The sequence below is a fragment of the Penaeus chinensis genome, chromosome 10 (assembly GCF_019202785.1).
Source record: "Penaeus chinensis breed Huanghai No. 1 chromosome 10, ASM1920278v2, whole genome shotgun sequence".
NCBI lineage: Eukaryota > Metazoa > Arthropoda > Malacostraca > Decapoda > Penaeidae > Penaeus > Penaeus chinensis.
Genome location: NC_061828.1, coordinates 1,684,869 through 1,709,725, shown reverse-complemented (window position 1 = coordinate 1,709,725; position 24,857 = coordinate 1,684,869). Strand labels below are relative to the sequence as shown.

At 36.6% G+C, this 24,857-nt stretch overlaps 5 non-coding genes across 5 annotated transcripts; 2 read left to right on the top strand and 3 right to left on the bottom strand.

Moving 5' to 3' along the window:
• The first annotated feature begins 2,332 nt into the window (after positions 1-2,332).
• LOC125030158 lies at positions 2,333-2,450 on the top strand. The gene has a single exon (XR_007115347.1). It is a non-coding gene; the product is annotated as a U5 spliceosomal RNA (small nuclear RNA).
• Positions 2,451-3,123: 673 nt separating this feature from the next.
• Positions 3,124-3,286, bottom strand: LOC125030059. Its single transcript, XR_007115260.1, has one exon. It is a non-coding gene; the product is annotated as a U1 spliceosomal RNA (small nuclear RNA).
• A 13,283-nt stretch (positions 3,287-16,569) lies between these two features.
• On the bottom strand, positions 16,570-16,688 carry LOC125030193. The gene has a single exon (XR_007115380.1). It is a non-coding gene; the product is annotated as a 5S ribosomal RNA (ribosomal RNA).
• A 1,886-nt stretch (positions 16,689-18,574) lies between these two features.
• LOC125030178 lies at positions 18,575-18,691 on the top strand. The gene has a single exon (XR_007115366.1). It is a non-coding gene; the product is annotated as a U5 spliceosomal RNA (small nuclear RNA).
• A 587-nt stretch (positions 18,692-19,278) lies between these two features.
• LOC125030046 lies at positions 19,279-19,441 on the bottom strand. The gene has a single exon (XR_007115248.1). It is a non-coding gene; the product is annotated as a U1 spliceosomal RNA (small nuclear RNA).
• Between the last annotated feature and the right edge of the window lie 5,416 nt (positions 19,442-24,857).

Below are 24,857 nucleotides of genomic sequence, written 5' to 3'. Positions count from 1 at the left end.
TTTTATAGGTATCATTACACACTATGTTAATAACATAACTAATAAATCTACTGGTTCAATTTAAAAATTTTTTCTTTCAAAAACTACTGCAACATCTGTTTAGCACCAGAAATTTAGTGAATTGTTTGGAGTGCAAATTTGCATATTTTGCTTTCTGTCTATCCTTCTCCCTCTATTCCGAACGACGCGGAGAATTTTATGTGTCCTATAAGACTGAAGCAGTAATTTAATTGATTTTCTTTACACAAATAATAGTAAGAGCAGATAAATAATATATGAAAGTCCAAAAACACCTCACCATATAGTAATAAAATGCCAACAGCACCTATGTATCCCAGGCGGTCACCCATCCAAGTACTGAGACCATACCCAATGTTTTGCTTAACTTCGCTGATCGGACGAAAGCGGTGCTTCAACGTGGTATGACGTTGGCATAAATTCCCACCGACATTAAATACGTAATCCACTGAGATTCACATTATCTGCATCAACTTAATTATTATACATTCTAGTCATATTATTGAGATCCTCCACAGTATATACATCATCACAACTAACCATATCAGGATAAGCAATGCTAAATCAACGTAACCACTTTTAAGCACCTTCCCTTAAACCGTTTTAACCAATTTTATGAACTGTGCAACTCTGTAAAGAATGTAGGGTGCACAAGTAATGTCTAAGAAACTGAGTAAAATGCTTACGTACACGGTTATAAATCTGCACATTGTCGTCCATTGTTTACAATGTTATTACAATATTGCTGTTTTGTTATTGGTATTAACATTTTCATTATTGATTGTATTTCCATTATTATCTCCATTATTTTTATTATAGTAGCATGGGTTTGATAAAAAAGCGATCCGATTACATTTATACTTTGTAAATTCAGCCCGCATTAACGAAAACAACACATACTCCGCCTATACAATAATCGTGAAACCATCTGGAAGGAAATTCCCTTCCTGACATGTAAATATCTGATTAGGGTGGGTTTGATGTACTGCAGCAGAAGAGTGTTTTTCGCACCTGTTGTATCAATCATTTTATTGTTCATGTAATACAGATACCAAATAATTCATCATCAAAATATTACTAGATAACTTGCCTTACATTAAATAACAATTACACTTACAACAGGTTTGGTGCGCTCATAGTGCTCAGGGTATTAATCAGAAGTATTAAAAAGCAGATCCTTCATGACCACTGACAAGAGGTCCCGCGCCTCTTCACACGTCTCAGTGCCACTATCAACAGAGTGAGAGAGAGAAAAGACACAGATAGATATAGAAAGAGGGAGGGAAGGGCAGACAGACAGAGAGAAATACTAAGAAAGGGAGAAGAATTCACGTACAAGAAAGTATCGCATGCACCTGGAACAAATAAACGTGGTGGAATGGTAACGTAACACTATTTATATCACCACTTTAATAAAAAGATGAGCATTATGTAGTTCACTATTTCACAGACCGATCTTTGAGGTTTAATACAGAGGCGAACGAGAGCAACAGGTTTCCTTGCTTACTCTTTAAATAAGTTTTATAATGAGTAAGGTAGATTTACTAACATTCCCTTGACTTTCTCACTGGTTTATTAAATATGTGTAAATAACAATGAACATGAGTATCAGTAGTAACAAAATATGTAAACAAAATATGGTTATGAATATCACACTAAATATATATTCCAATATTGTAAAAAAGGATAACTAATTATTTACTACCATCGCCATGGCGTAGAACAATGGAATACTTGTTTTGAGTCCCTGTGACAACACGAAGTTAATCAATAACATTCGTTTGTACATATGTGAATGATATTCATTGGTAAAATATATATTGTTCCAAACTTTAAATAAAATCCTAGTAACATATTTGGGGGTTTAGAAAAGAAAGAACATAATTCATATTTTGCCAACAAAGACTGTAAAATCGCACAATATCCGTCAGAAATACAGTATTTCGCCGAAGACCAAGTCGAAACCGGTCAAATACATCTCTTGTATTGTGAAGATATTCATCTTGTTCACATCTTTTATACAAATATATATGTACATTAATATTAATAAATCTAAATGAATATATTTAAAAAGAAACTACATTCCTCTTCATATGCGAGCTTTCAATTTTAATTGTTAAATTCAATCACGTTCAAACTACCTGGCATATATACTTGGTTAATGCAAATATAACCACACACTTTTGTGAGTGCTAATCCTTGTTAGATAAAATAACAATAATGTTTATTTCAAGATGTCTTTCTTGCCCTTATACTCATCGCTCTACGAGTCCTCGGTTTACCGTTGTTGGCCAATTCGCTTACCTTTCTTATGTAACTCTGGTTTCCCTTCAAAACGCATAAATCTTTCGCCTTTTACTAAAGATTTCCGTGGAGGGGAACAACTCAATGAGTCTTACTCAATTTTTTATATAGCCCACTTCGGTGGGTTCATAATCAACATAAGCACAGAAAATAAGTGACCTGAACTAACCTGACAATAAAAAGTCTGGACATTTATACTACTCTTGAGTTAGACCACATAAGCGTCAACCCACTTTCATCCTCAGCTAAAACATTAATTTTCCATTTATATTAGTTGTACAGCTACACAGAAAACTATCGTTAGAAAATTAGGCAAAACATTCTGACATACACAACGAAACTTTTTGAAAATTAGTTGTTAACAGTAGAAAACTGTTGCTACCCATGTTTTCCAACTATTCAAGTTTAATATTTTGTGTTCCGACCCACTGCTGCCAAAACATAGTTAAAGCGTCTAAACATAGATGTCATTAACTAACGTACCTATATCAATAAAAAAAAATATATATATACATTTTTAATTCATTTTTTTTTTTTTTTTTTTTTTTTTACCTCCAGTCGTTCAAATATTCGGTAGTTGATTTCAGAATACTTATCAATATTTTCATGCAAAATCAAAAGTAACTTATCTGTATAATTAAGAATAATCGGGCAAGTTTGGGTTAGCTTATCATATGAAGTAACCGAAATATATTAAATAAAAAGCTATAAAGTGCTGCTACGTTATCCAAGAATATTCAACTCGGTAACGATTTAAATGTGGGTCTACCGTCCAAGACTTGTGTGTAACGAGTTATAATGAGGGGGATAGCGCGAACGCAGTCCCCCGCTACCAAAAATTGCACACTCGAGTTAACCACATTTGGGTTAATCGCAGGGGTCAGCGCCACCGGAGTGCAATGGTGAGCCTCACCCTGGGAAAACCGCCTTCGTGATCACGGTATCTCCTGTGCCAGGTAAGTATGCTTTTCTTTGCCGACCACCGACCCACGATCGCTCACACTGACAAGTCCCCGCGCATTGAAATATTTCTTATACAAATATCCAGTCACACTTAACTTTTGCTAAGTCATTCCGAGTGAACGACACTGAGGATCATATTTCGAAATCATATATGGGGGAAATCGCATGCAATTTTTAAGTTGAAGTTCTCTGTGGCAAATATTCATCCCAAAAATTAAAGTTTATTCGAGCTATGTTTTGTCGAACTCCGACTTTAGGAAAAAATCAGGGGCATTCCATATGCACAGGATACATATGGAAAGCATTTGGATATTTGCATTTATACGTATATATGTATACAAAAATCTGTAGATTTATACAATTATACATAAACATTTTTGTGTATATGTATATATATGCATGTGTATATATATATATATATGATTTATAAATATATAGAAGTCTATATATGGATATGAATATGTCTGTATATACATATATGTATATATATGTCCATATGTATATTCATTTATTCACAGATACATAAAAGTATGTAAAAATATACATACAAAGTATATAGGTATATATATATATACATAAACACATATATTTATATCTACCTAGATATATATATATTGTCATACATGTATGTTTATAGATATATATATATATATGCATGCTATATATATGTATATATATATATTTATATATATATATATGTACATATATGTACATATATGTATATACATATGCGTATATACATAAATATATATTATATATATAAATATATATATCTATATATATATGTACACACACACACACATATTTATGTATACATATATATGTACATACATATAAATATATGTAAATGTGTAAAAATATATATACAATATATACATACAATATACAATATATAACAAATATAATGTATATACATACATGCACATTATATATATAATGTACATATATGTGTGTATGTGCATATTTATGTTTTATATATATATACACTTTATACACATAATATATATATTATATACATATAATATATATACATATACATAGACACATATATAAACATATGCATATGTGTATACATATTATGTACACGTGCACACATACACACATAAAAACACAAATATGTATACTTGTGTGTATATATATACATAAATACACACACACAAATATTCATGTATATATACATATACATATTTATACTGTTGATATGGTAGAATAACTCATCTTCCCTGCATGCATTAAGCAAGTTTGACTGGTCATTGCATATATGACTGCTGCACTTTACTCTATGTATTGCGGTTCCATGTGGCATATATCTTGCATAACAATCTGAAACGTTGAATCTGTCCAAAATCTTTTCTACATATTTGGTTTGATTCACCTTGATGTAATTTTTACCTGTAACATATGACATTCCAAGAAACAAGTTTAGTTTACCTAAATTAGTTATTCTAGATTTCTTATAATTGTTCATCAGGGACATGTTACTGCTGGCAATAATTAAGCCATCCACCCATAAGAGCACAACATTATCACTGTACCTTTCATGCTTTAGATACAGACAATGATAACTCTGTGATTGCCACTTTGTTTCAGACCACAATGTGACTTTTACAGTTTACAGTACAAAACATTTCCATCACTATTTTTTTCCTCATAACATTCAGGTTATTCTACATAAATTTCATGATCTATATCAGTATTCAAATAAGCTGTTTTAACATCCATTTAGTGTATTACCATATTTATAGGTACAGCCACATCCAATAAAGCTGTAGTCAGCATCTTTTACCTGTGAATATCCTTAGGCGACATACCTTACTTTGTATATTTCTTTGATGTTTGGTCCAGGTTTCACTGGACCCATCTTCCTACTGCTGTATGTGACTCAGGCAGTGTGGTAATGTCATAGGTGTTATTGTCCTGAAGTAAACAAGATTTCCTCGCCCATTGCTTTCTTCCATTGCAGTCCCTCTGGAGATGCAATACCCTCTTGGTAGGTGACTAGTACTGGGATACGTGACACTCAGTAGCAATGACGTATAAAGCCATTATGTGTCAAACTGGAGATGCTGTCGTCTAGTTCATCAGTAATGTAGTCCTCTAATCATGAAGGTTTCTGTCTTTCTTCAGTTGAATATCTTCTTTCTTCAATTAGGTTATCTGGTGGCTCACCTTGGTTTCCTTGAAGTGATTTTTGCTGAAGTCTAGTCTCCACCAAGATGTCATCTTCATCTGAGGTTTACTCATCATTCAATGGTTCAGCTATATTGGTTAAGTTTTCCATATACTTTACATATCATATTTTCTTTACTGTTTGAGATTCTGCAAAGTAAACAAGTAGGCTGGGCTCTGGTCATCATGGCCCACTATTAATCATTCCTTCCTTACTCTTGGGATCAAGTTTCTTCTTCTCTTGTTCATGTGCAGACTTCTTACTCCCAAAATATTCATTTTGCTGATGTTTGGCCGTCTTCCAGTATGCATTTCTGCTGGAGTCTTCTGCTGGAGTCTTCTGAGTAACAAGCAGCTTTCACAGCATAACCACATATATCTTTGGGTAATTTGGACTCAGTCAGTAAACATTGAGCCATGTCAAAAATTTATGTGTATGATCTCTCAAATGTTCCATTTTCATGTGAAGAGTAGGGTGCAGCTAACTCTTTGTTTACTCTTATCCTCTATAATGACTTCTGAATTCTTGGACACTCTGATCCATCGGGGTGACAACAGGAAGCCTACAAACATAAATGATTATATCCATTACTACTCAGAAAGAAGGTGGAGAATATTCTCACGAAACCAAACCCTACATCTTCTAATGATTTTCTCATATTACCGTCGTGTAACATTTCCCAGACGATTAGCAGATACTTTGGCGATAATGTGAAAATCACCAGCACATCCGGGAAAAAGATACATGACATGATACGGAACAAGAAGCAGCTCAGAAGCAACCCTAACAGTGCTGTATATCGCATACCCTGCAGCAGTTGCGATACAGCTTACTATGGTGAAACAGGGCGAGGTTTCAGCACCAGGATCAGCGAACATCGAGCTGACATCCGTCACCATAGAACTTCCAACGCCATGGTGGTACATGTAGATGAAGCTGGACATCTACCCAATTGGAAGGAAGCAAAAATAGTCCATGGAGGACTGTACATACAGAAAAGGAAGGTCATGGAAGCTGCTTACATCGCGACGGAGAAAAGCATCAACGCAGCGTCGGGTAGATTCAAACTATCAAAGGTCGCAGCTGCAATTATACGAACAACAAGTGGGAGGTCACAGTCGTCAGGTAGTTCATCACCTCATGTCTGATATATATATACTCTGTATTTCCCTTAATGTATGTATTTCTGACGAAGACAAAGTCAAAACCGGTCAAATACATCTCTTGTATTGTGAAGATATTCATTCTCATTCATACCTTTCATACATTTGTCAACATGAACGCAGTTCATATACATAAATACATACAAATATATCTATACATATATGTACACATAAAAAATAAAAATGTAAGCTTCCCATGATAAATAGATTTTAAATATATTAACAAGTACTTGAGGAAATTACCTATAAAACTGTCTCTTATTTATTACTCCTAAGATACTAAAGGATAAATCAATGCTTGCTTTTTACTATTCCTGTTAGAAAGAAAAAAAATATTGACAATAAATTAATGGACTGCTTAGAACAACTGACTTGGTAACTGGTAGTACAAAAGAAAAAAAAAAGAGTAAAATTTGTAGTAAAGCCTAAAGTGCAATCATTAGCAAAGTGAGGGATACCTCTGGTAAACCACTAGGCCACTATATAAACAGACATTTATGGGGGCAAAACAAATAATTGCTTCAACAATCATAAACTAGGTTTTTCTGTAATATATTTTTATTTTCTTTGGTAGACCACTAAAATAAAATTGTTTTCAGAGGTCATTCAACTTTCACAAAATTACTGTTCAGTAAACTACTGACCTACGCTATATATACACACACACACACACACATATACATATACGAAGTACTTTCAATAAGTTTGAGACTTTTTTAGTAGGGGCAGTTATAATCATCTCACACTCTTGTAATTTTGATGTCATTACCATATATCTAATGAGATAACACAGCATTATTTGTTATTCCAGGTTGAAAGAGATGTGATGTGTGATGTTATAAAATTTTGGAAAGAGCACTACGTAGACTTATGAACTTTTTCAGACTGCTTATGAATTAACTGTAATGGGCAGAGCATGTGTTTCATTGTCACAAAAAAGTCTGTGAAAGATGATGAGACGTGTGAGAGGGGGAGGGAATTCAGAACAAAGGGTGTGAGTGTGTGTAAATGTCTACATACATTTGTGTGTACACTTGTGCATGTGTGTGTGTGTGAGTGTGAGTGTGTGTGAGTGTGTGTGTGTGTTCATTGTATGCATGTGTGTGTGTGTTCATTGTATGCATGTGTGTGTGTGTGTTCATTGTATGCATGTGTGTGTGTGTGTTCATTGTATGCATGTGTGTGTGTGTTCATTGTATGCATTGTGTATGTGTGTGTGTTCATTGTATGCATGTGTGTGTGTTCCTTGTATGCATGTGTGTATTCATTGCATGCATGTGTGTGTGTTCATTGTATGCATGTGTGTGTGTGCGTGTATGTGTGTGTGTGTGTGTGTGTATGTGTGTGTATGTCTACGTACATGTGTGTGTGCATGTCTACGTACATGTGTGTGTGAAAGTCTACATATGTGTGTGTATGCATGTGTGTGTATGTGTGTGTGTGTGTGTGTGTGTGTGTGTGTGTGTGTGTGTGTGTGTGTGTGTGCATGTCTACGTACATGTGTGTGTGAAAGTCTACATATGTGTGTGTATGCATGTGTGTGTGTGTGTGTGTGTGTGTGTGTGTGTGTGTGTGTGTGTGTGTGTGTGTGTGTGTGTGTGTACATTGTATGCATTTGTTTGTAGGTTGTGTACACTGTATGCATGTGTTTGTGCATGTGTGTGCATGCATGGGTTGGTCTGTTAATGTGTAGGTGTGTATGCATGTGTTCATAGTGTGCATGTGTCTGTGTACATTGTATGCATGTATCTGTACATGTATGGGCATGAATTTGTAAATGTATGTGCATGTGTTTGTACATGTATGTGCATGTGTTTGTACATGTATGTGCATGTGTTTGTACATGTGTATGCATGGGTTTGCACATGTATGTGTATGGGTTTGCAAATGTATGTGCATGGGTTTGCACATGTATGTGCATAGGTATGTACATGTGTGTGCATGTGCTTGTACATGTGTAAATGTGTGTGGGGAGGGTGGGGGGTGTATGTGTGCATTAGTGTACATAAACGTGTGCATGTGTGCATGCATGTTCATCTATGTGTAAATGTTTCCATGTGTGTACAAGCATATGTGTATGTGTGTGTGTATGTGTAGATGTGTGTAGATGGGTGTGAGCATATACCTTTTTTGTGTGTTTGTTTGGTGGGTGTGTATAAGATGTGTGTGGCACATTTATGTCTATGTCTATGTCTGTGTGTGTGGCACATTAATGTCTATGTCTACATGTGTGTGTGTGTGTGTGTGTGTGTGTGTGTGTGTGTGTGTGTGTGTGTGTGTGTGTGTGGCACATATATGTCTATATGTACGTGTACATGTGTACATGTGTGCATGTGTGTGTTTGTGTAAACTAATTGAACAATTGCTAAATTAATTTCCACCAAGTGCCCACAAGGAGTGTGTGTAAAACTTCACTATCATTACCAAAGTATGAGTAGATAGGATGATGCCTATAGAGCTAGTGAGATCCTAGTTGCACACTCCTTTTGGTTGCGTGGCATGGTTGGTTTAGTACTGGCCCTCTGGTTTCATACCCGGGGTGACCTAGAATCGAGTCATGGTCAGGAAGTGTTGCTATTTCTTTATGTATACATGTGTCCATGTGTCCATGTGTATATGTGAACATGTGTGTATGTACATGTGTGTATGTACATGTGTGCATGTGTGTATGTACATGTGTGCATGTGTTTATATGGATGTGTGTGCATGTGTTTATGTGTGTTTGAACATGTGTTTGTGTGTGTTTGTACATGTGTGTGCATGTGTTAGTAATGTGTGTGCATGTGTTAGTAATGTGTGTGCATGTGTTAGTAATGTGTGTGCATGTGTTAGTAATGTGTGTGCATGTGTTAGTAATGTGTGTGCATGTGTTTGTACATGTGTGTGCATGTGTTTGTACTTGTGTGCATGTGTTTGTACATGTGTGCATGTGTTTGTGTGTGTTTGTACATATGTTTATGTGTGTGTACATGTGTCCATGTGTGTACATTTGTGTATATGCTTGCATGTGTACATAAGTCTATGTGTATGCATGTGTGTATATGTGTATATACATGTGTGTATGTGTGTGAAGATATAGATAAAGTTAACTTTGCTGGTAACTTCAGATACTAACTAGCCTTTATAGATGAGACATTATTAATACAATTATCGTAAGAAAAAATTAAGAAACTATCACTAAATTCAGCAATCTCAAAAGGGTAAACACAGCTCTACTATGTCCTTTCAAGATAGGGTTCAACCATCTCTCTAGCGTCTTATCGCAAATCTGGGTACTTCAAGTGATTATCCCCCCCAAGACAACATGTGAGGGAGGTCTCTAAAGCAGCAAGTAATTCCGTAAAACTGACAAACAAGCAAATCATGTCGAAACTATTTACTTAATGAGGAAAAAAACAGTATAACGATAACTTTCCGACACGTAAATGTACTGTAGGTGCAATTTATTAGTTTCCAAGAAAAAATCTGAAACTCTCACCGCCAATTGTACCGTAAACGTTCAAACAACTCATAAAAGTAGGTGTCATCTAGGACTTACCGTTTTTTAGAGTTTTGTCTTCTTTCTTCTGCCTTCTCAGAACTTGGCCTTAATTCCATATATCATGGGTGTTGGTGTCCTTTTCGAAGATTTCATTCACATTAGATCGACAACACTATGCCAATAACACTTGCTTCACTTCCACTATTTCTATACTTATACTGATGAAACGTACATGCCCACACAGTTCATAAACACATAAGAAAATGTGAGAACATTTAACCACTTTTTTCGTGATTTCATAAACAACCACTTCCTTGGAAACCAACTACACTCCTCTTTAAGCTTGTCAAGAACATAATCTCATTTATCTTTACTGTGTTTCACACATTTACATAACATTTATTGTCGCTTCTCACAACAACACTTGCTTCGTAAGACTCTTACTCTTTATTTTCAGTTTCAAGGACGACTGAAAATTCTGCTGCGACAAGGAGTTGAAAAAACAGCCCAGCGTTGCGATTGGTTAACTCGTGGCATTCGGCTCTCTCATTGGCTAGCTTGTGTAAATATTGTCGCAGAGAAAAAGGGCGATAGCTGTTCGGTCGAGGGGTTGATGTACTCGATATGATGCTCTTATTGGCTGTCGTGTGTAAACATAGTCTTAGATAAGAAAAGTTGGAAGTAAATCATTTTTGACCACCCTTTCATTACAAAATGAATTTGGAATTGAAAACTTGGATATCTCTCTTCTCATGTGTAGCACTTTAAACCGTTTTTCTTTAGGGATATAGACAAATTCAAGGGATTGATTACTGCTCTCCTTTAATGAATAAAGGAATGAGGGGAATAGTGAAGTCTCTTCCCCCATTCTACAGTATCTCCCTCACTTTCTTCCAATCAATATAAACAATGTAGTTGTCGTGTGTATATCATCAGTTAAGATTTAGATATTTTAAACGGAACCTATAAAATGTATACTTTCTTCCATCGTAACCGCGGAAAATGTAAGATTATTATTTGCATTCCTCGCTTTAATACTCCTGAAAGACATCACATCTCGAGTTCGATAAATGCTGAACAAATTACAGAGAACCCCCCCCCCCCCCCATAAAAAAAAACAGTAGGGAACAACAGGAAATATAAGGCCTTTTCTAGTTTATTTATTCTACATTGCCCTTCTGAAGAATTATAGCGAAAAGGCTCACTGAATAGTCTTGTGCTTTCCTGTTCGTCGCTCCGTTGTTATGTCTTCTCTGTGGCCATGCAGTTTCCCCCTTATGGCACGTCACATCATATACAAATATTTGAAATGATCGCGTCGCCGTTTGGTGCGGTCACAGGGTGGTGAAGTCGTTGTTTCACGCTCTCAGATCTAGCGCTGTGAATGTGCCCTAAAAAAAAAGTATGATTTTACAACCGTATTAATAACGTTGATACGAAAATGACAAGGCGATTTTCTTTTTCATAAGATTAAGAAGCTGACAAGCTTCAGGTATCATATTTTCATTTCATACTTGGCTTTCCTTGTTGATCACTTATATTATATTTCTGAATAAGGGGAATAGCATATCGGTTAAGGATTATAGAAGTAAACAAATGAACGTCATTGTCGTAAAAAGTAACGAGGTCATTGTTTACGGAAGCATGCCTGCTATATTTGTTTACATATTGCTGCTGCAACAGTTTATAAATTATATAATTTTGAATAGCAACATACAGCCTGGAATCTAAAAGTCCGAGTAGAGTGACTTTTATAACCGTACGCTATAGTACCAATTATAATTCTCTCCTTGCGACCAGAGATTTTAACGAGGGCAGAATTGATCAGTTTAGGGATTCCTGAAGTGATGTATGTTGGGTTTAGTTTTCTGTTCTAATGAGCCAAATATTTTGTTCAGCTGGGTATGATAAGTATTTTTCTGCAAAATCTCACTTAAGTGATTCGCTCTGCCCCGCAGCAAATACCATACGGGAAAATTAATGACTAACTCAAATAACTGCGGGAATAAACGGAAGATCAATTCAATTTTGAACAGAAATAATACATCACAGAATCAAACGACAGAAGCAGAGGAAGGTCACTCCCGAGATTCTAGTCAAATTCTTCATTATATCAATTATCATTTCGCTAATGTTGCACATAACTTAATTAACAATGTCACTCATCCATTCCACAGCTTCATGAGTTTCAGGGGGCCTCCGCACAACATAAATTATTTTTTAAATCCCGTAACCGAATCCGAACTCTCTCAGGTAGTAAATCAACTGAACAATTCTGCCTCCGGTAATGATGGCATCACAGCACCAATAATTAAATCCACTTTGACTGCCATTTCCCGTCCCCTGCTACACTCCACAGGGTATATACCCTGATAAACTCAAGACAGCAAAAGTTACTTTCAGTTCACAAATTAGGTTGCAAATCCAATATTCATGACTACAGACGTATCAGTTCTGGCCACAATAAGTAAACCTCTGGAAATTATTTATATCAGATTGGAAAACGGTTATTTATATCAGATTGGAAAACCATCTCATATGCAACAGTATTCTGTCAGATTGTCTAACTGAATTTACAAGGAATAAATCAACATAAATGGCTGTTATGTCTTTGATAATAACGAATTCACAAATGCTGTATGTCTTGATTTATCTAAGGCTTTTGATACGATTAATCATCCAGTTCTGCTCTCAAAATTATCACATTGTGGTGTCAGGGGCTCTGCTAACCGCTCGTTTCATTCATATATGTCAAACAAATATAATGAATCCGACTTCCATTATCTCATGGCGTACCTCAAGGGTCAATGTTAGGGCCTCTTCGTTTTCTGATCAAAATCAATGAGTTTGAGAAAACATCCTCGTATCTGAAATTCATCTTATATGCTGATAACAGTAGCCTCTGCTTCAGGTAACGATATTAATCAACTCATTAGTTACACCAATAGAAAACTTAACACTATCAGTAATTGGATTTCTTCAAACAAACTGACGCTAAATATTGTTAAATCCCATTATGTTATATTTAATCGTAAAAAAAGAAACTTCCCCCTACACTTTTGCTTATGTTAAAACATAAACTCTTGTCAAGGAAAACCGAAACTAAATTTCTTGGAGTAATGATTGACGATAAATTGTCGTGGAAAAGTCATACGAACACTATTCGTCAACAAATTAATAAACAATGTGGTATCTTGTACCATACCCGTGATTTTATCACTATGAATGCCTGTAAATGCATCCATTTTCATGTATCTATCCAAATCTAACATACTGCAACACTATCTGGGGAACTGCCAATGAAACCACGTTAAAACCCGTTATAACTGACCAAAAACGAGGACAATTGCTGGATTAGGCAATTATGGCTACACCAATAGTGCATTTTTTACACTAAAACTATTGAAACTGAGAAATATAAATATGTCCATTTGTGTTCTCTTCATTTCTAAATGTATTAATATCTACGCAAAAAAACGATACAGACATGATTTGAGATATCCTCTGCCCTCACTTCTCCACAATGCTCCATCACTTCTGTCACTCAAAAAATTCGCTAAAGACCCATCTATTACACATAAGACACTTGTAAGAAGTAATTTGTCTAAGTATATATATCGGTAGATAACAGCGTGTATTTGCCCATTTGTATGAATGCTTGTATATGTGTACATATACAAGCAATACATTTAAAAATATATGTGCATATGTATATGCAAATGTATGCAAGATTAATGTAAGCATATGCGTATGTGCGTATGTGTGTATGTATATATGTATGTACATTTTATACATATATATATAAAGTTGCAATATGGCAGCCTCCACAGATTTGGAAAACTTTTTTTTTTCTGATTTTGTCTACTGTTAATTCTAAAAATGATCAGATCGCCTCCCCCCAGCAATAAATGACGCATATCTTGGGGGAAAAAATCACATTTTGACCATACTTTCATTATTTTCGGAAACACATGAAACGCCTACAGAACCAATAATAATTACAAAAAAATATGATAAATAAAAAAACAGGCCAATCTGCAATTCATAAATATTATCCATAATTAAAAATAGCAAAGCAATAACGGAAAGGGAAAATTATTGTGCCTCAATGTTGTGGATACTGGACCTAATGTTGTGCTGTGTGTTGGCATTTGTGCTTTTTAACCTGTAAAAGTAACTGGTCTGCCGAAAATCGATGCTTTCAACGAGATATGATCCTTGGTAGAGAAACTTTAACGTTAACCAGTTTTCTGTCAGTGCTCACTGTTTACATCCGTTCTAAAATTAATATATCTCTTTTCCATCAAACTTCATTACCATAATAATATGTCACATCCCTGAGATCTGCTTCACAATATATGGAACAATAAGAACAACGAAAGGAAGTACAGGAAAACACACGAATATGCCGAAGGCCTTTTCACTTTACTACTTCATCAAGGCATGATGAAAAAGTGAAGTGAAAAGGCCTTCGGCATAATCGTGTGTTTTCCTGTACTTCCCTTCGCTGTTCTACTTGCAATTTGTTCGACATCAATTCCACTCATGCAACAATAACAACCGACCACGATCGGCAGTATAGACAATTCTAACTCAACTGTCACCATTTCCATACATCTGCCGTATGCCTTTTTACTAATTAAGTAATGCATAAGAAATTGAGTAAAATGACATTGTATATGGTTATAAATCTGTGTACACATGCAATGTATCTCTTGCACATTAGGAAGAGCTAAACGGTATAGCTAATCATAAGCAGGAATGCTTATTATTACAGAATCTTAAACCTTGAATGCTTTCATATAATGTTTTGGTGGTATTATAAGTATTATTGTTTTTTTTTTTTTTATCTGTATTATTAGGATTATCACTAGTATTATTATATCCATCATTATTCTTTTTAATATAAGATCATTGCTGTCATTAATATTATCATCACTGTTAATATAGTGGTAATCATGATACTACTGCAATGATGAATCTAAATCATGATTTGGTTATATCAATGACACTGGTGATATTATGGATGATAACTTAACTCATTCGCCCCATGTGGCAAGAATACATGCCATGCCCACTGTATTACACGTTTATTTATTGTATTTACAAATAGATGGCTCTACAAGTTATTTATTAACAAATAGCCACTTATCAGAACTACCTATTTCACCTGTTTATCCTTTTCCTTCACTTCAGGAAAGGGTCTTTTGTATCATTTCATTGTCTAAAATATTTTATTGACAATTTATTAATCATAACATCAATAACAATAATAACAGTATCGATAGCAATGGTATTATTAAGAAAAACACATTTTCCCAGCAATTGGGAAAATCAGGATCGGTAACTAGGGCCTACTGATAGACTCCTTGCCGGCTGAGAACGTGGAGCCATCTGTATGTAACAAAATTCACCAAAAACTACAGGGGACAGAACATAAATCCGGGACAAATGGGTTAAGCAAAAATTAAATAGTAAAAAGGCTGGTGATAATAACTAATTCTTCTTTAATGATAATTAGTATCTTATTAATTATATTCAATTAATAATAGTGATCATGGTATGAAAAAATAATAACCATTGTGAACATGGCCATCTTAATCATTATATCAGTAATTACGATAATAATCATACTGATAATTATGACAAAAATAATTACAAATTGGGAATAGTAGATTATTGTACTTCAAGGTCGTGGACATGTCGCTATCTTGATATGCAGTTTCCTAATAAGCAATTATTTGCTTGGAATATTTCCATATATAATTTTCTATATCTGCTTTATCTAGCGCAGAAGCTGGACCAAATGTTGTGTTGTATGCTTGTGATTATGCTTGTTAACCTTATTTATAATTTATTGATTTCTACAGCTGTCTACCGAAAAAGTGGCGTCTGGTGTTCCCAGACGGTCACGCATCCGAATATTTAGTATCGTTAGCGGTTGAATTAGCAGCCTGTATATTTACGGTCAGAACACACATAGACGGCACTGATTTTTTAAAGTGTTTTTTTTTTTTTTTTTTTTTTTTTTTTTTGTCACTGGAAGGCTACAAGGAATGGTACAGTGCCAAAGCTTCAAAACTGATGACAAATATACTAAGAAAACTTAATCGTGAGTTTTATGTTAGATTGATATCTTTATTGCAATCATTTTATTATTGTTCTTTTATAGGTATCATTACTAACACGATTGTTAATAACATAACTAATATAATTCTACTGGTTCAATTATTTTTTCTTTCAAAAACTACTGCAACATCTGTTTAGCACCAGAAATTTAGTGAATTGTTTGGAGTGCAGAATTGCATATTTGCTTTCTGTCTATCCTTCTCCCTCTTTCCGACGACGAGGAATTTTACTGTGTCCTATAGACTGAAGCATAATTTCAATTGATTTCTTTACACAAATATAGTAAGGGCAACTATAAATTATATGAAAGTCCAAAAACACCCTAACCATATATAATAAAATGCCAACAGCATCTAGTGTTCCCAGGCGGTCACCCATCCAAGTACTGACCAGACCCAATGTTGCTTAACTTCGCTGATCGGACGAGAAGCGGTGCTTTCAACGTGGTATGATCGTTGGCATAAATTCCACCGACATTAAATATCGTATCACTGAGATGTTCCACATTATATGCATCAACCTTAATTATTATGACATTCTAGTCATATTATTGAGATCCTCCACAGTATATACATCCATCACAACTAACCAGTATCAGGATAAGCAATGCTAAATCAACGTAACCACTTTTATGCACCTGCCTTAAACCTTTTACCAATTTTTGAACTGTGCAACTCTGTAAAGAATGTAGGGTGCACAAGTAATGTCTAAGAAACTGAGTAAAATGATACTGTACACGGTTATAAATCTGCACATTGTCGCCACTGTTACAATGTTGTTACAATATTGCTGTTTGTTATTGGTATTATCAGTTTCATTATTGCTTGTATTTCCATTATTATCTCCATTATTTTTATTTGTAGTAGCATGGGATTGATAAAAGCGATACCGAGACATTGATACTTTGTTAATGCGATAACGATAACAACACATTCTCCGCCTATACATAATCGTGAAACCTTATGGAAGGAAATTCCTTCTGACATGTAAATATCTGATTTGGGTGATTTGATGTACTGCAGCAGAAGAGTGTTTTTCGCACCTGTGTATCATGCATGTTTATTTTCATGTAATACAGATTACCAAATAATTTCATCATCAAAATATTACTGATGACTTGCATTACAGTAATAACAATTACACTTACAACTGGTTGGTGCGCTCATAGTGCTCAGGGTATTAATCAGAAGTATTAAAAAGCAGATCCTTCATGACCACTGACAAGAGGTCCCGCGCCTCTTTCACACGTCTTCAGTGCCACTATCAACAGAGTGAGAGAGAGAAAAGACACAGATAGATAGAGAAAGAGGGAGGGAGAGAGGCAGACAGACAGAGAGAAATACAAAGAAAGGGGAGAGAGAATTCTCGTTCAAGAAAGTATCGCATGCACCTGGAACAAATAAACGTGGTGGAATGGGTAACGTAACACTTTTATTTCACCACTTTAATAATATGATGGCTTTATGTAGTTCACTATTTTCACTGACAGATCTTTGAGGTTATTACAGAGCGAACGAGAGCAACAGGTTTCTTGCTTACTCTTGTAAATAAGTTTTATAATGAGTAAGGTAGATTTACTAACAGTCCCTTGACTTTCTGCCCTGTTATAAATATGTGTAAATAACAATGAACATGAGTATCAGTAGTAACAAAATATGTAAACAAAATATGGTTATGAATATCACACTAAATATATATTCCAATATTGTAAAAAAGGATTAACATAATTATTTACTACCATCGCCATGGCGTAGAACAATGGAATACTTGTTTTTGAGTCCCTGTGACAACACGAATTATCAATATCTTCGTTTTTCATATGTGATTGATATTCTTTGGTAAAATATATATTTTCCAAACTTTAAATAAAATCCTAGGTAACATATTTGGGGTTAGAATGAAAGAAGCATAATTCATATTTTGCCAACAAAGGACTGGTAAATCTGCACAATATCGTCAGAAATACATGTATTTCTGACGAAGACAAAGTCGAAACCGGTCAAATACATCTCTTGTATTGTGAAGATATTCATTCTTGTTCATATCTTTTATACAAATATATATGTACATTAATATTAATAAATCTATATGTAATATATATATATAAATGTATATTTAAACATATATATATATATCAATATGTATATACACATAAAAAAATATATAAATATATGTATCTACATGTATATTTATACACATTTAATATATCATGAATATACAATTCCTATTACATGCGTTGATTTTTATTAAACAAAATAGCAAGATTTCTTTCAATATAAGTTTCTTAGCCTATACTTTCTTATATGCACTCGATCCACTTTTATTGGTACTAAGGTTCCCATTTGTTAGCTCTGGTTTCCCTTCAAAATGGATAAATATTTTGCCTTTTACTAAATACTTCCGTGGAGTGGAACAACTCGATGAGTCTTACTCAATTTCTCTATAGCCCACTTCCCTGGGTTCAAACAAGATATAAGCTTATAATTGAAATACATAGTCTATATTATGAGGAACATAGATTTTCATATCAACTGAGTCTTTCCATCTTGAATTTAGAACTTAAAAATTCAATAATGAAGAAATTTATGCTAAACATAATGAGCTTTCGCACAAAAAAAAAAAAAAAACAGTATAGTTGCATTAATATTCTAGCATACACACACCTCATTTACATCTACATTTAGATCAACTGTTCATTATTCCTCATTAAAAGACCGATTCACAGCACCTATAATATTGCCCAATAACCATGCATATTACTTGAATCGTAAAAATGCTTTATTGTTCCCAAAATAAAGACTACCATGATACTGATCTGGATTTTCTTCTGCATTTCGATACTTTTACACGTTTACGATATACATCAATATCCTCGAACGAGTGATTTGTAATATTTGTGTGCTTTCGGAATAACATATCAGTGTTATCATTAGGCACTTTTCTTCCAGTGGGCTGCTTTGACAAACTAAGCTAACGAAGAAGCAAGCAGAGAAGAGCTTCATAAGTCGACAGGTGGCTAAGGATAATTTTTTGGTAAAACCAATATTGTAAGGGGGATAGCGCGAACGCAGTCCCCCGCTACCAAAAATTGCACACTCGAGTTAACCACATTTGGGTTAATCGCAGGGGTCAGCACCACCGGAGTGCAATGGTGAGCCTCGCCCTGGGAAAACCGCCTTCGTGATCACGGTATCTCCTGTGCCAGGTAAGTATGCTCTCCGAAGCCACGCATCGACCCACGCCCGCCTATACTGAGAAGTCTACGCGCACTACAATATTGTATACAAATATCACAGTTTGATTTTTTTTTATTTTTTTTTGTTGGATTTCTTGGCTATCAACCAGCGGCACATGGCCAAGGTTATTAAGCCAATGGATCCTATTTATTCTATCAATCTATATAAGGTCATAAAGTTTTGTCTCCCTTAGAAAAGCAATTACTTTAGTTATTATTTTTTCATTATCGGATAATAGATTTGATGTTGCGAATGGTATATTGTTTATTCTGCAGTAATTTTTTATGGTTTGTCTGTTATTATTGAATTTATGGCAGGTTATGAGGATATGGGCTATTGTAAGATGGCTTGTGCAATGGGGGCATTGTGGAGGGAATCTTTTTTCGATGTATGGTGTGAGGTGGGTGAGTCTTGTGGCGTTTGTTCTTAGGCGTGCCAACACCACCTCTTCTCTTCTTTCTCTTCTGTGGGAGGTGTCCCACGGCTCTATTGTGTTCTTGATTTTGTTTGTGAGTTGGAGGTTGGTCCACTCACTTTGCCACAGGAGATGTATTTTTGCTTTTATAAGAGACACAAAACACCTGAGATCTGTACGAATTATGGTAATGTCCAAATCGTCAGTTGACCCGGCTAATTTGTCAGCCTGTTCATTGCCATGGATACCAGAGTGGCCTGGTACCCATATTAGCTTGATTGATTTATTGGCACCGTGTAACTTACGAATGATATTACCCAGCAATTCATTTTTAGTGGTTTCTAAGGATTTAATAGCTTTAAGTGAACTTAATGAATCGGAGAAAATAACTATTCTATCGTGGGTCGTCGATAGAGCAAAATCAATAGCTTTGTCAATGGCAAAAAGTTCAGCAAGAAAAATCGATGTATGATTCGGCAGTCTAAACTTTAGTTCACATTCAGTCGACCATACACCCGCACCCACACCCTCATTTGTCTTGGAGCCGTGTGTATATATCAAAAAAGGATAAATGCTTAATAAGGATCTCTCTAAACCGCTGGCGTACCTCACCCTCCGGCGCCATGGCCTTAGCTGATGGAAGCCAAGCTTCCATGATGGAAAAATTGGGTGTTTCCCATGGCGCTATGTTTGACTGAACTAGGGTATCAATAGTAGAGAGATCTATACCGACTTTCTCGACGAGGTCGTGGAGTCTTGTGGCAAAGGGCCTAATGCCTCCATTGCCATTGGGATGGCTCGGGTATCGAGCCACCTTAGCGGCATAGGTCAGGGCTAATTGGCCGCGTCTGAGTCGGAGGGGAGGTACTCCTGACTCCACCTCAAGACGCTCGATCCGAGTGCACTTCAGGGCTCCAAGACACACACGTAAACAGGCATTCTGCACAGCATCCAATCCTTTCAAACTTGTTTTCGATGCCGAATCATACACGATTGACCCATAATCTACTTTAGACCTAACCAGGGCTTTATATATCATTAGCAAAGACTTCCTATCAGCTCCCCATTTATTACCAGCAATGCACTTTAATAAATTTAGTGCTCTTTGACATTTATTCTTTAACTGACCAATGTGGTCTTTCCAATTAAGTCTACAATCAAAGAGTAGACCAAGAAATCTAGCAGAATTTTGAATGGGTATTGGGTGGTTATCTAAAGTTAGTCTGATATTTGGTATCTTTCTATGTGAAAAAATTACCCCAATACTCTTTCTAATGGAAAACTTAAAACCCCACTGGAGGCCCCAGTTATGAATCATATCCAATGCGAGTTGGATACGATTTGCCGAGAACTCTGCATTGTTGCTGGAATGCCACAATGCACAATCATCGGCGTACAGTGAGTATTTAAGATTTCGAGGGGGAGCTGGTAGGATGTCATTAATCATACATAGAAATAATGTTGGCGACAAGACACTTCCTTGTGGGACCCCGTTTGCCTGGACAAAAATGTCCGAAAAAGTGACATTGTCGGCAAAAAGTTTGACAGAGAACGTTTTGTCAGAAATGAAATTTTGAATAAAACAAGGCAAGTTTCCACGTAATCCGAAAGCGTAAAGTTTTCTGAGTAGGCCATATCGCCATGTCATGTCGTAGGCTTTTTCTATATCTAAAAATACTGAAATCAAAAAATCTTTTTTGGCAATTGCCTCTTGAATATGACTGTCCAGCTTTACTAGTTGATCGAGAGTTTGGCGTCCCTTTCCTAAGCCGCACTGCTCGTCAACTAGTAAATTACTGCTATTTAAAAAATGCAATAGCCTACTATTAACAATTCGTTCCATGACCTTGCATAAGCAACTTGTCAACGCAATTGGTCGGTAGGAGATGGCAGTTCTGGGATTACCCCCTCCTTTCAATACAGGAATGATGTGGGCGAAGTGCCATGAGTTTGGAAAAGTGTGGCTTTTCCAAATTTCATTGTACACTTCTAGCAACTTAATCATGTCATCATGATTAAGATGCTTCATCATCTCATATCGAATCTCATCGGGGCCCGGGGATGTTCCTCTACAGGCTTCTAGGGCTCGGACAAGCTCATTCATTGTTAGGTCTTTATTATAATCAAAGTCATCTCCTGTGGCAAAGTGAATAGGCTGCAGCTCAGCGGCTTCCTTGGTGGGCAGGAAAGCAGGATGGTAGTTTGCTGAGCTGCTTGTATAAGAGAACTGCCTGGCGAGTACATTAGCAATGTCTTTTGGTGAATCGAAATTTGTTCCCTCGTGGATGATGTTTTTAATTTTGCAGGATGTTTTGTTTTTATTAATTTTTTTGACAGTGGACCAAACCTCTGATATTTTTGTATTACTATTGATTGTAGAGACAAAGCTACGCCAGGAGTCTCTTTTAGCTTGTCTAATTACTCTACGAGCCCTAGCTCTTGCTAGTTTGTAGTTGCAAAAGTTCTCATTATTGATGTTATTTTTGAAAAGCCTGTAGGCCTTATTGCGTCGGCACAGCGCCCTGCGGCAATCTGGTGTCCACCATGGAACTCTATGCTTAACGCTATCTGTCGAAGTTTTAGGAATGGATAGCAAAGCTGCTTCTAAAATCGAATTCTGAATATTGTTTACTTTATCATCAATGGTTTCTCCAACAAGTTCGAGCTTGACGCTCCTTGTGAAGGCGACCCAGTCTGCTCTTTTTACGTTAAATTTAGGCGCTGAAGGCGTTCTTGCTGTGTCGCATGAATATTTAATCAAAATAGGAAGATGATCGCTTCCCAACGAGTCGTCAATGGTGTGCCACAGGCACTTGGCTGCTACTGATGATGAGACCAGTGATAAGTCTATAAAGCTCAAATTCCCGGTATTATCGTCTACCCGTGTTGGGCTACCATCGTTCAGAAGGACTAAATCAGAGTCGTTAATCAGCTTAACTACTTGCTCACCTCTATCATCCGCCCGCAGGGAACCCCATAATGTATGATGAGCATTAAAATCACCTAAAATTACTTTATTTTGTGGCAGACTATCCTGAAGAGCAAAGAGCTCATCATAAATTACCACTTTATCAGGGGGACAATAAACCGAACATGTAGCCAGATACGTGTTATTGATTTTTACTTTGCATGCGACAACCTCCAAAGTAGAATCAATAAATACTTCTGTAAAAGGGAGGCTTTGGTGGATGTACATGGCGACTCCGCCTCCACCCCTACCCTCACGATCCTTCCGACACAAATGGTAGTTTCTGAGTGATACGACCTCGTCGCAGACGAGGTTGTTTAAGTGTGTTTCTTGTAAGACTATAATATCGGGAGCATAGGACGAGGCTAATAATCTGAGGTCGTTTACTTTAGATCTAATACTTCGACAGTTCCATTGTATAATGGTTAACGCGATGATTACGTTTTATGGGGGTTTGGAAGTGCCTTGTCCGCCAGTTTTAATTTTCTTTTTCTGGGAGGGAGGTTCGTCCTCCTCTCCCTCGCTACCCAGGGGCCTTCCATGGGTATTTTTGGAGACAGTAGCCTCCATGTCCTGCGTCTCGCTGCCAGGGAGACGCCCGGTGGAGGATGATCTACTTCGAGAAGCAGACCAAACACCAGACGAAGTCCTAGCAGGAGCCGCCTGGACGAGAAGGTGCGATCCAGACTGTGTTTTGGTATCATCCTCCTTATGATGCTGCTGCTTTTGCTGGGTTGATTCAGCAATTTGTTGAATTGTATCTTTCAATTCTTTGATTTGACTCATTAATTCCTTGACCGTTTCCTTTAATTCAGCAATTTCTTTATCCTTAGCTGCAAGTTCCTGACTGATGCCGTTTGCACTGGAAGTGTTGTTAGTTGCTGCTGAGGCGTAGGAAGTATTGGGTTTGCTGGTCAAACCTTCAACTTTCCTCTTGGCTTCACGGTAACTAACATCATGTCCTCTCATGTATGCTAATATTTCAGTCTCCTTCTTCAAGCTGCTGCACTCGGCAGAGCCAGATTGATGGGGACCTCCACAGTTAGCACACTTGAGCGAAGTCTCAGTACATACAGCAGTGTCATGATCTCCAGTACATTTACCACAAGTAAATTTATTGGTATCCTTATCATTGCATCGTAATGAGGTGTGTCCAAATTTTTGGCATCTATTACAGCGCATAGGTTTTTGAATGTAAGGTCGCACTTGGACACGTTCATATCCAACCGTGACATACTCAGGAATTTTACTTGAAGCAAAGGTCAAAAAGCACAATCCGGTTTTTGTTCGCACATTCCCGTCTTTCTTGGTCATGCAGTTCACGTCCACTACGCTTTGGTCCTTCATATTTTCCAGAATTTCACTCTCCTCCATTGTCCTCAAATCCCTGCTAAAGATTACTCCCTTGCAGGTATTGGGGCCAATGGGGATAGTTACGTTGACCTTCAAATCATGAATTTGCGTCAGTTTAAGCAAGTCCTTAATCTGGGAGTTGAATTGCACTTTTACAAGGAGGCTACCATCTCGCAATTTCTTGACAAAATCAAAATCGCCGTCCACTTGACCATCAAGGACCTTCTTGATGATGAAGGGGCTCACATTCAAAAGCGATTGATTTTCATTCACGCATTTGACAGTCAGATACCTTGCATTCTGTGGAGGGATGGAAAAGAATCGTCGTTCACGTTTGTCAGCAGTAGGGGTTCCGTTGTTCAAGGTCGCATTAGTCTTAGAGGAGTCATGGGTCGTCCCCCCTCCTTGAGGAGGAGGAGGGTTAGCCGAGGAATCGCACATGCTGGGTATCGGACCGAGTCCGACCCCTGGGCCCGTGCCCGTTGTCCTGAAGGGACCAGTTAACCCTTAACTATCGTTGAACAACCTAACAGCAATAGCTAAGAGAAGAGTGTGGCAGTTTCCGTCCTCTACCCCCCCAGTGGAAGCCTGGTTGCGTTCTCCAGTACCACAGAGGGATCGAGTTATGTGGAAGACACCTCCTTACCGCCGAACTTG